Genomic DNA, 10,980 nt, shown 5'->3' on the forward strand with positions numbered 1-10,980 from the left:
CCTAGCCATGCATGTTTGCTAGGAAAGAGTAAGGTGTTTAGGCTCATGGCATATGAAGAGGCAATGCATTTTCAGTGGTAGGCAGCAAGAAATTTTACATGGAATCGAAACTAACATAACAAGTCTAGAGATGGGATCAAGGTCATATCATCTTGCCTGTGATATCCTCAGCTTGGAATGGTTCTGGATCGTCCTGCACGTACTCTCCTGACTCCACGTATTCGTTCTCCGCTCCCGGTGCTACCCAACATAAGAATAACAGCCAATGAACAGCAACACCACAAAATGCAACAAAAACATGATGCATGAGATGAAAGTTGAGCATGCACCACTATTTCTATCACTAGCATAAGCAAAATAAACTACAACAAGTTTCTGGACATAACTTTGCACTAACTATTTGGACATGCATGGGAATGATATTAACAGATGCAGCTCGTAAAAATGGTGCAAACCCATATAAAGAACTTTGCAAACGGAGCTACGGATCAACGGGAATCAACGATACAAGATATGAAGCTCTACGTGAAAGATTCAACACCTCACACACATTTGGCACAAATCTGGTATTCCCAGGTTTCCAAGACATATATTAACCCAACATGAATGAAATGGAGCAAGGTAGAACAATACAACAACAAATAAGCACAAACTTTGATCAAAATGGCAAAACTACGCAATATGCCAGTTTCTGCATCTTAGCTGTTTGTGAGCCACATGCAACATAGCTACAGGTCTTCAAATATGACAAATAATATATGTGGCTGTTGCCAACCAAGAACACTACAAGATCCATCAAGAATCACAGCAAAAGGAATTAAACCCTAGAAGCTACAAGGCCACAAACTTTGCCAAAACCATCAAATCTCAGGGACTTAGTGAAAATTCCTGCACCTGAGTTTCTGTTTCTGTTCTGAAGCTTTTGAAAGCAATCAAAACACAAGCTACTGGACTCCAAATGACTTGAAAATTGACAGGAAGCTTCACAAACATACCAGGTTCAAAATACTAGCACTGAACTAAGTCCAGTTCTCAACAGAATGACCAGCACATCCTCATCTACAGGGGAAGAAAATGTTTCCAGCATTCCAGACTTAGTGAAATTTTCAGAGATCAAAAATCTGGAATTTTCCAGCCACATGCCCACTTTGTCTAGGCATATTTTGCACACACATGTCACCAAGAGGTGATTGACACCACTATGGTGTTGAGCACAAACCCCTACTACTAAAACACAAAGATCCATGCCCTTGGGCTCCATCTATACCATGGAAACAAAGCCCAAACTTTCAACAAAATGTAAATGCAACTCCATAAGGTATGCTTTTAAGATGACAAATACATAGGTGAATCTTATGTGCACAATGACAAAGTGACATGGGGGTTTGAACCTCATGTTTGTGTCATGCACATCAACAACACCCACACCCATATCACAACATTACTAGTATCAAGCACATCACAATGGGACTCTAAGCTAACAAGAGAGTATGCACACCCCCACATATGGGCATGTGATGGTGCACACTCTCACATATATTACACTTCATTCACAACAACATCATGCTCTTAAACCTAAGAACAACAAGAGGGGGAAAAACTAAGCAAGTAACTTGGTAGCATCACCTCTCAAACACTTTTAGTAGGTACCACAAGTGGTGTGCACTCACAACAACATCATCTCCATACCTACACCATCAACTCCACTTACAACCTCTATGCACAAATGCCTATTTGCAAACACACCAACAACATGAACTACAAGACCACATACACATTCATGCACTACATACATGCTCTCTCTCACCCTCCATCAAACAACAGGGAAGTAAAGATATATAAGAGCATCTGCAACCCATTGATCTAGGCTTAGAGTAGCAAACAAAGCAAGGGAAAAACAAAACAAAAAAACAGCAAGACATAAAAGGGAAAAAATATGGGCTTTCTCTGGGATTTGAACCCCAGATCCCCTGATACAACACCCCACAACACATCCACTGCGCTGCTGCTACTGTTGTTAACAGGAGAAGAGAAAATGTCAAGGTAAGTTGCTTGCAGGCCACTGATACGAATAAATCAAAACAAAACAACAAAAGGCGCCGAGGGGGGACTCGAACCCACGCCCTCCTACAGGCGCAAGCATATGTCAGTGCAACACTACCATCAGGCTACAGATCGATGACTGGCTATGACAGGAAGGAAAAGTAGAAAAGCACTCTCCACTGCAGAGGAGAGCTCCGCCGGCGGCCGGACCAGAGAGAGCTGGCGGCGCCACTCCCGGCTACCACCGGCAGGGGGAGCTATCGGCGGGGGACGCGGGAACCTCAGGGGTTCCATTCCCGCCCTGAGCACGGGAAAAGGCTCCCCCTTGGCTGCCCGGAACTGCACCGGTGTTCTCTGCTGCTGCTGCTGCTAAGTCTGCACCGGCGGTGCTGTTGCTGCTACGCCTAACGCTGGCAACCGGCTGCTGCTGCTGCACTGCCGGCGTCGATCTCTTGCTCACGACGCTGCGAACCGACGAGGGAAGAGCCTGCACCTGCCAAACACCCAACTACGCGGGTAGGATCCCCTGCTACAAACACACACGCGCTCAAACTCGCCCGACTACCGCCACACCACGCAGCTTCTGCCGGGGTAGCCTGCTGCGGCTCACCAACGGCGAGGCTAGCCTAGCCACAGCGCGGCTACCACGAGGGGAGGGAGCCCCTCTGCGAGAACACGCCCCCATGCCCTGTTTGCTGCAGAACCTACGCCTACCGCTGCACCCTACTGCAGTTCTACTCGAACAGAGGAAGCACGTCGTCTACACCGGTGGATCCAACCGAGGAGAGAGAGGAGGAGGGTCGTCACCTCGAGCAGGAAGAGGGGGCGCCGATCTGTGACGGGAGAAGCGCCGGAGAGACGAAGACGAGCCGAAGAAGTCCTTGCGTTGCAGGACCGACGGGGAGGACGAAGTCACCACGGGCACGTCCTTGACGGGCTCGGGGTCGTCGGCGTGGTCGTACTCTGGGGCTTCTAGCGCCGGGAATGGACCGCAGGGATCCATCCCGAGCCCCCGGACAGGGCAACAGCGGCGAACGGAGGCGGGGTGCGACGGTCGCCGGCGACGACCTACTGTCTACTGCTACTCCTACCTCTACCTTACCTGACAGAGAAGAGTGGAAGAGAGGTGGGGAAAGAGATGGTGGCGGCGTGAGATGGGAGGGGAGGAGGAACCCTAGATGAGGGGGAGAGGCACGGATGCCAACGCACTTATAAGGGGGCCTCGACGTTGCTGCTCACGGCGTCAACACCCCTCTCTCCCTCTTGTCTGACGGAAAGGAGAACGCATGAGGAGGAGACGGCGTCAGGAAAAGAAACGAGGAAGGGGAGGTCTGGTCTGGGCTCTCGCTCGGGGGGAGAGCATGGGCCTCCGACGGGAAGGAAGCCCACGGCAAGCACTAAGGCCCAAGTGGCCTTTTTTTCCCAAAATAAAAGAAATACCAAGAGGAAAGTAATGAAACAAATAAACTGGTGGGGATAAATTTAAAAGGGAAAAATCCCCTGGTCATAAGGAATTATGGCCCTTAAGGAAAAAATAGGGAAGCGAAAAATCTGGAGCTATTTGAAATAAATGCAAAACAGTAATTAATTTACTGTTTTGAGTTTATTTGCACCTCTAAAATTCAAAGAACAAGTCAGCAAAATTGCCCTCCTCATAATCACAATTTACTCTAATCACCAGACATTTTAGAATCATTTTTGGGAAGAAGGAATTTTGACATGGAATAATAGGAGGGAAAAGGATTTTAAATAGCAAGAGCTTAAAATGACAAGCACTCACTCCTACATTACACACACCATTAGCACATGAGCATCAACACAAAATATTACTAACCACACCCTCACACCTATCAAGATCACATGCATTAACTCACCACAATACTAACTCCTAGTAAGAACATGTGCCACCATGATCATGACATGCAATCATAAGGTATGTCATAGAATCAAGGTATGGCAAAGATGGTATGGCATGGATACATTCATGCAAAGAAAACTAAAAAATAAGAGTCACATGAAATCACAAGATCAAGGAGATGACATGTTATGTTATGCTAAGCATGCATGCAAGGAAGATATGCAAGGGACACAGGAAATCAAAGACACAAGTGACATCAACATAAATCTGACAGGGTGGACCCACATGCAATAGGTTCCAAATAGGGAAGGTTCCACACTTGGGGCATTACATGTAGTGACAGAAGCTTAAACCCCAGTCTATGCGTTGCTTCGTAAGGGGCTGATTTGGATCCACTAGTTTAATGCTATGGTTAGACCTTGTCTTAATTCTTCTTTCGTAGTTGCGGATGCTTGCGAGAGGGGTTAATCATAAGTGGTATGCTTGTCCAAGTAAGGGCAGTACCCAAGTGCCGGTCCACCCACATATCAAACTATCAAAGTGACGAACGTGAATCATATGAACATGATGAAACTAGCATGATAGAAATTCTCGTGTGTCCTCGGGAGCATTTTTCGTCTTATAAGACTTTGTTCAAGCTTGTCCCTTTCTACAAAAGGGATTGGGCCACTTGCTGCACCATTGCTACTACTTGTTACTTGTTACTTTACGCTTGCTACGTTTCACCTCACTACTCCATCACTTGTTACCGCTACTTTCAGCGTTTGCAGTTATTACCTTGCTGAAAACCGTTTATCAGAGCCTTCTCCTCCTCTTACTTATCGAAAGGACTACGATTGATCCCCTATACTTGTGGGTCATCAAGACTCTTTTCTGGCGCCGTTTCCGGGGAGGGAAGCGCCTTTGGTAAGTGGAATTTGGTAAGGAAACATTTATATACTTTACTGAAATTTATTGTCACTTGTCACTATGGAAACTGTTCCTTTGAGGAGTTTGTTCGGGGTATCTTCACCATGAACGGAAGCACGAGGAGTTGGTCCTCAACCTGAGGTACCTACTGAAAATATCTTTTATGAAATTCCTTCGGGTATGCTTGAGAAACTGCTGGCTAATCCTTTTACAGGAGATGGATCATCACATCCAGACTTGCATCTGATCTATGTAGATGAAGTTTGTGGTTTATTTGAGCTTGCAGGTTTGCCCGAGGATGAGGTAAAGAAGAAAGTCTTTCCTTTATCTTTGAAGGATAAGGCGTTGACATGGTATAGTCTATGTGATGATACTGGATCATGGGACTACAATCGGTTGAAATTGGAATTTCATCAAAAGTTTTATCCTATGCATTTAGTACATCGTGATCGGAATTATATTTATAACTTTTGGCCTCGTGATAGGGAAAGCATAGATCAAGCTTAGGGGAGGCTTAAATCAATGCTATATTCATTCCCCAATCATGAGCTCTCGAGAGAAATTATAACTCAAAACTTTTATGCTCGGCTTTCTCATGAAGATCGTACCATGCTTGACACTTCTTGTATCGGTTCTTTTATGAAGAAGAATATTGATCACAAGTGGAATTTATTGGAAAGAATCAAACGTAACTCTGAAGATTGGGAGCTGGAAGAAGGTAAGGAGTCAGGTATGAATTTCTAGTTTGATTGTGTTAAATCTTTTGTTGAGACAAACACTTCTAGAGATTTTAGCGCTAAGTATGGACTTGACTCTGAGATAGTAGCTTCTCTATGTGAATCTTTTGCTGCTCATGTTAATATTCCCAAAGAGAAGTGGTTTAAATATCATCCTCCTGTAGAAAGCAACATAGTCAAAACCAATCTAGTTGAGGATAAAGTCATTGCTTTAGTGATCCTGTTGTTCCTTGTGCCTATGCTGAGAAACCACCTTACCCTGCTAGGATAAAGGATTATTCTAAAGCTCCAGCTGTGATACGTAGGGGTTACATTAGACCACTTGCACCCCCTGAGGAAATTAGAGTTGAATCTAGTGTTGCTATTATCAAAGATATCTTAGCCGAAGACATAGACGGGCATGTTATCAAATTCTCTGAAGACTCCGCTACAATTGCTAAACCTCACGCGAAAGACAAATACGGACCTGTAGTTGGCCTGCCTGTTGTTTCTGTCAAGATAGGAGACCACTGCTACCATGATTTATGTGATATGGGAGCTAGTGTTAGTGCAATACCCCGTTCCCTATATGATGAAATCAAAGATGAGATTGCACCTGCTGAGTTAGAACCCATTGATGTCACTATTACGCTAGCTAATAGAGACACTATCTGCCCTCTGGGAATTGTGAGAGACGTAGAAGTCATGTGTGGTAAGACGAAGTATCCTACTGATTTCCTCATCCTTGGTACTGCACAAGATAGCTTTTGTCCCATCATATTTGGTAGACCCTTTCTCAACACGGTCAATGCTCACATTGATTGCATTAAGCAGACTGTCACGGTTAGTTTCGAGGGTGTGTCTCATGGATTTAATTTCTCCAAGTTTGGAAGACAACCCCATGAAAAAGAGTCGTCTGGTAGGGATGAAATCATTGCTCTTGCATCTATTGTTGTACCGCCTACGGATCCTTTAGAGCAATATCTGCTTGAGCATGAAAATGATATGCATATGGAGGAAAGAGATGAGATAGATAAAATTGTCTTAGAACAATATCCTATTCTCAAGAATAATATGCATGTTGAACTGCTTGGGGATCCTCCCCCACCAAAGGGAGATCCTGTTTTCGAGCTAAAACAGTTACCAGATACTCTTAAGTATGCCTATCTTGATGAGAAGGAGATATATCATGTTATTATTAGTGCTCACCTCTCGGATCACGAAGAGAAGAAGTTGTTAAAAACCTTGAGGAAGCACTGTGCTGCTATTGGATATACTCTTGATGATCTTAAGGGTATTAGTCCCACTCTATGTGAGCACAAGATTAAAACCGATCCTGATTCTAAGCCAGTTGTTGATCATCAACGGAGATTAAATTCGAGGATGAAAGAGGTTGTGAGAAAATAAATATTAAAGCTTCTGGAAGCAGGAATCATCTATCATGTTGCTCATAGTGATTGGGTAAGTCCAGTACATTGCGTACCTAAGAAGGGAGGTATCACCGTCATTCCTAATGCTAAGGATGAACTAATCCCGCAGAGGATTATTACTGGCTATAGTATGGTGATAGACTTCCGGAAACTGAATAAGGCAACCAGGAAGGACCATTACCCTTTACCGTTCATCAACTAGATGCTAGAAAGACTATCTAAACACACACACTTCTGCTTTCTAGATGGTTATTCAGGTTTCTCGCAAATACCTGTTGCACAATCTGATCAAGAGAAAACAACCTTCACATGCCCCTTCGGTACCTTCGCTTATAGACGTATGCCTTTTGGCTTGTGCAATGCACCTGCCACCTTTCAAAGATGTATGATGGCTATATTCTGTGACTTTTGTGAAAATATTGTTGAGGTTTTCATGGATGATTTCTTCCTCTACGGTTCTTCCTTTGACGATTGCCTCAGCAACCTTGATAGAGTCTTACAGATATGCAAAGATACCAACCTTGTCTTGAACTAAGAGAAGTGCCACTTCATGGTTAATGAAGGCATCGTCTTAGGACACAAAATCTCTGAGAGAGGCATTGAAGTTGATAAGGCTAAGGTTGATACAATTGAGGAAATGCCTTGCCCCACAGATATCAGAGGTATACAAAGTTTCCTAGGTCATGCTAGTTTCTATAGAAGGTTCATTAAATATTTCTCTAAGATTTCTAGGCATCTTACCAACCTCTTGCAGAAGGATGTTCCTTTTGTTTTTGATGAGGATTGTGAGGAAGTTTGCGAAATACTTAAGAAGGCTTTGATAACCGCACCTATTGTTCAACCACCTGATTGGAACTTTCCCTTTGAAATCATGTGCGATGCTAGTGATTATGTTGTTGGTGATGTTCTAGGACAAAGAGTTGACAAGAAGTTGAATGTCATTCACTACGCTAGTAAAACTCTAGACAGTGCCCAAAGAAACTATGCTACTACGGAGAAGGAATTTTTAGCAGTTGTGTTTGCTTGTGAAAAGTTCAGATCTTATATAGTTGACTCCAAGGTCATTATTCACTCTGATCATGCTGCTATTAAGTACCTTATGGAGAAGAAGGACGCTAAGCCTAGGCTAATCAGATGGGTTCTCCTGGTACAGGAATTTGATTTGCGCGTCGTTGACCGAAAGGGTGCTGATAACCCTGTAGCACATAACTTGCATAGGCTAGAGAATGTCCTTGATGACCCACGACCTAATGATGACAGCTTTCCTGATGAGCAATTGAGTGTCATCCGCACTTCACATAGTGCACCATGGTATGCTGATTACGCAAACTATATCGTAGCCAAATACATACCACCCAGTTTCACCTACCAGCAAAAGAAGAAATTATTCTTTGATTTGAGACACTACTTTTGGGATGATCCTCACCTCTATAAGGAAGGAGTATATGGTGTTATTAGACGTTGTGTGCCTGAACATGAACAGGGACAGGTCCTGCAGAAGTGTCATTCTGAGGCTTACGGAGGACACCATGCTGGAGACAATACTGCTCATAAGGTATTGCAATCAGGTTTCTATTGGCCCACGCTCTTCAGGGATGCCCGTAAGTTTGTCCTGTCTTGTGACGAATGCCAAAGAATAGGGAACATCAGTAAGCGTCAGGAAATGCCTATGAACTATTCACTGGTCATTCAACCATTTGATGTCTGGGGCTTTGATTATATGGGACCTTTCCCGTGTTCCAATGGGTACACTCACATCTTAGTTGATGTGGATTATGTCACTAAGTGGGTAGAGGCTATCCCCACTAAGAATGTTGATCACCACACCTCTATTAAGATGCTTAAAGAAGTCATTTTCCCAAGATTTGGAGTCCCTAGATATCTGATGACTGATGGCGGTTCACACTTCATTCATGGTGTTTTCCGCAAGATGCTCGCTAAGTATGATGTCAACCATAAAGCTGCATCTCCTTATCATCCTCAGTCTAGTGGTCAAGTGGAGTTGAGTAATAGGGAGATCAAATTGATCTTACAAGAGACCGTCAATAGATCTCGAAAGAATTGGTCTAGCTTAATTGACGATGCACTATGGGCTTATCACTACAGGAATTAGCTTCTTTGCCGTCTACCATCATAGACGGCAAAGAGTATATCACAGACGGCAAAGAGTATATCACAGACGACAAAGAATCCCACTGTCGGCAAAAAATTTGCGTCAACCTACGACGGCATTGTAGCTTCTTTGCCGTCTGCCTCACCGAAGCGGACGGCAAAGAGCTTTGCCGTCAACTTTTCATAAGAGCAGTCGGCAAATATGTCGAGACGGCAGCCGGCAGGCGTTGCCTCCGATAGGGGCTAACGAAGACTTTGACGTCTGCCTCCCCCTCTTCTTTGTCGTCTGCCTCCCCCTCTTCTTTGTCGTCTGCCTCCACCTCCTCCTCCCCCCTCCTTTGTGCCCTCTTCTTTGCCATCTGCCTCCCCCTTCTTCTTTGCCGTCTACCTCCCCCTCTTCTTTGTCGTCTGCCTCCACCTCCTCCTCCCCCTCCTCTGTGCCCTCTTCTTTGTCGTATGCCCCCCCCCTAGAAGCAGACGGCAAAGATACTATATGGCCAGCTGCTGCTGCCCAGGTTGCATAGTTGGGCACCACGTGGCACCTTTGTCGTCAGCTGCCTCATGGCAAAGGCCTTTGCCATCAGCTGGCAGACTGCAAAGAGCCTATATTGTCATATTTTTGTTTATTTTTTCTATTTCACAGCACATATATATATAATTCATAGCACATATATGATAAATAGGTCACAACACATATATGATATACATATAAAGCTCATCAATGCCATTTGTTCATCAACGTACATCCCATATATCAAAAGAACCAACACATACAAAGTTTCATCCATATATACATACATATAGTTGCACATATATTGTTCATCCACATCTACATATACATATAGTTCCACATTGTTCATCAACTCAAATAAAAACGGGAACTACAGCACTCCAATGCCAGCTTCCATGCATGTAGTACATCCAATCTGCAAAATGGGAATAAGGAAGTCAGAAGAACAACAACAACAACAACATATATATGACAAATAAGCTAAATTGAAGACAAAAGATAAGAAGCAAGAAGAGAAGAAGGAGAAGAAAAAACAAGAATAAGGAGGAGGAGGAGGAGGATGAGGAGAAGGAGAAGGAGAAGGAGGAGGAGAATAGGAGAATAAGAAGGAGAAGAAGAGGAGAAGAAGGAGGGAAGAAGAAGGAGAATAAGTAGGGCTCCTTCTCCTCCTTCTCCTTCTTATCTTCTTCTTCTCCTCCTCCTTATTCTCCTTCTCCTTCTCTTCTCTTTCTATTCTTCTTTTTGTTCTTGCTTTTCATTTCTCCTCTTCTCCTCTTCTTGGAGCTAAATTAGCTAACTATGTCTTTTTGGAGCTAAATGGGCTGATTATGTCATTATAGAGGAAAACAAGCTAAGTATATAATATTAATGAGCTAACCAAGGTTCTTATGCCATTTTGAGGTTATAATGTCTTTTTGGAGCTAAATGGGCTAATTATGTCATTGTTGGGGAAATTAAGGCAAGGAGAATATGAAAGAGGAGAAGAAAGAGGAGGAGGAGAAGAATAAGAAGAAATAAAGAAGAAGGAGGAGAAGGAGGAGGAGGAGGAGAAGGACTAGAAGGTCCTTGGCCTTATCCTCCTCCTCCTTCTCCTTCTTCTCATCTTCTTCTCCTCCTCCTTCTTCTCCTTCTCCTTCTCTACTCTTTCTCTTCTTCTTTTTGTTCTTCCTTTTCATTTCTCCTCTTCTCCTCTTCTTGGAGCTAAATTAGCTAACTATGTGTTTTTGGAGCTAAATGGGCTAATTATGTCATTATAGAGGAAAACAAGCTAAGTATATAATATTAATGAGCTAACCAAGGTTCTTATGCCATTTTGAGCTTATAATGTCTTTTTGGAGCTAAATGGGCTAATTATGTCATTGTTGGGGAAATTAAGGCAAGTAGAATATCAAAGAGGAGAAC

The sequence above is a fragment of the Hordeum vulgare genome, chromosome 4H (assembly GCF_904849725.1).
Source record: "Hordeum vulgare subsp. vulgare chromosome 4H, MorexV3_pseudomolecules_assembly, whole genome shotgun sequence".
Taxonomy (NCBI): Eukaryota; Viridiplantae; Streptophyta; class Magnoliopsida; order Poales; family Poaceae; genus Hordeum; species Hordeum vulgare.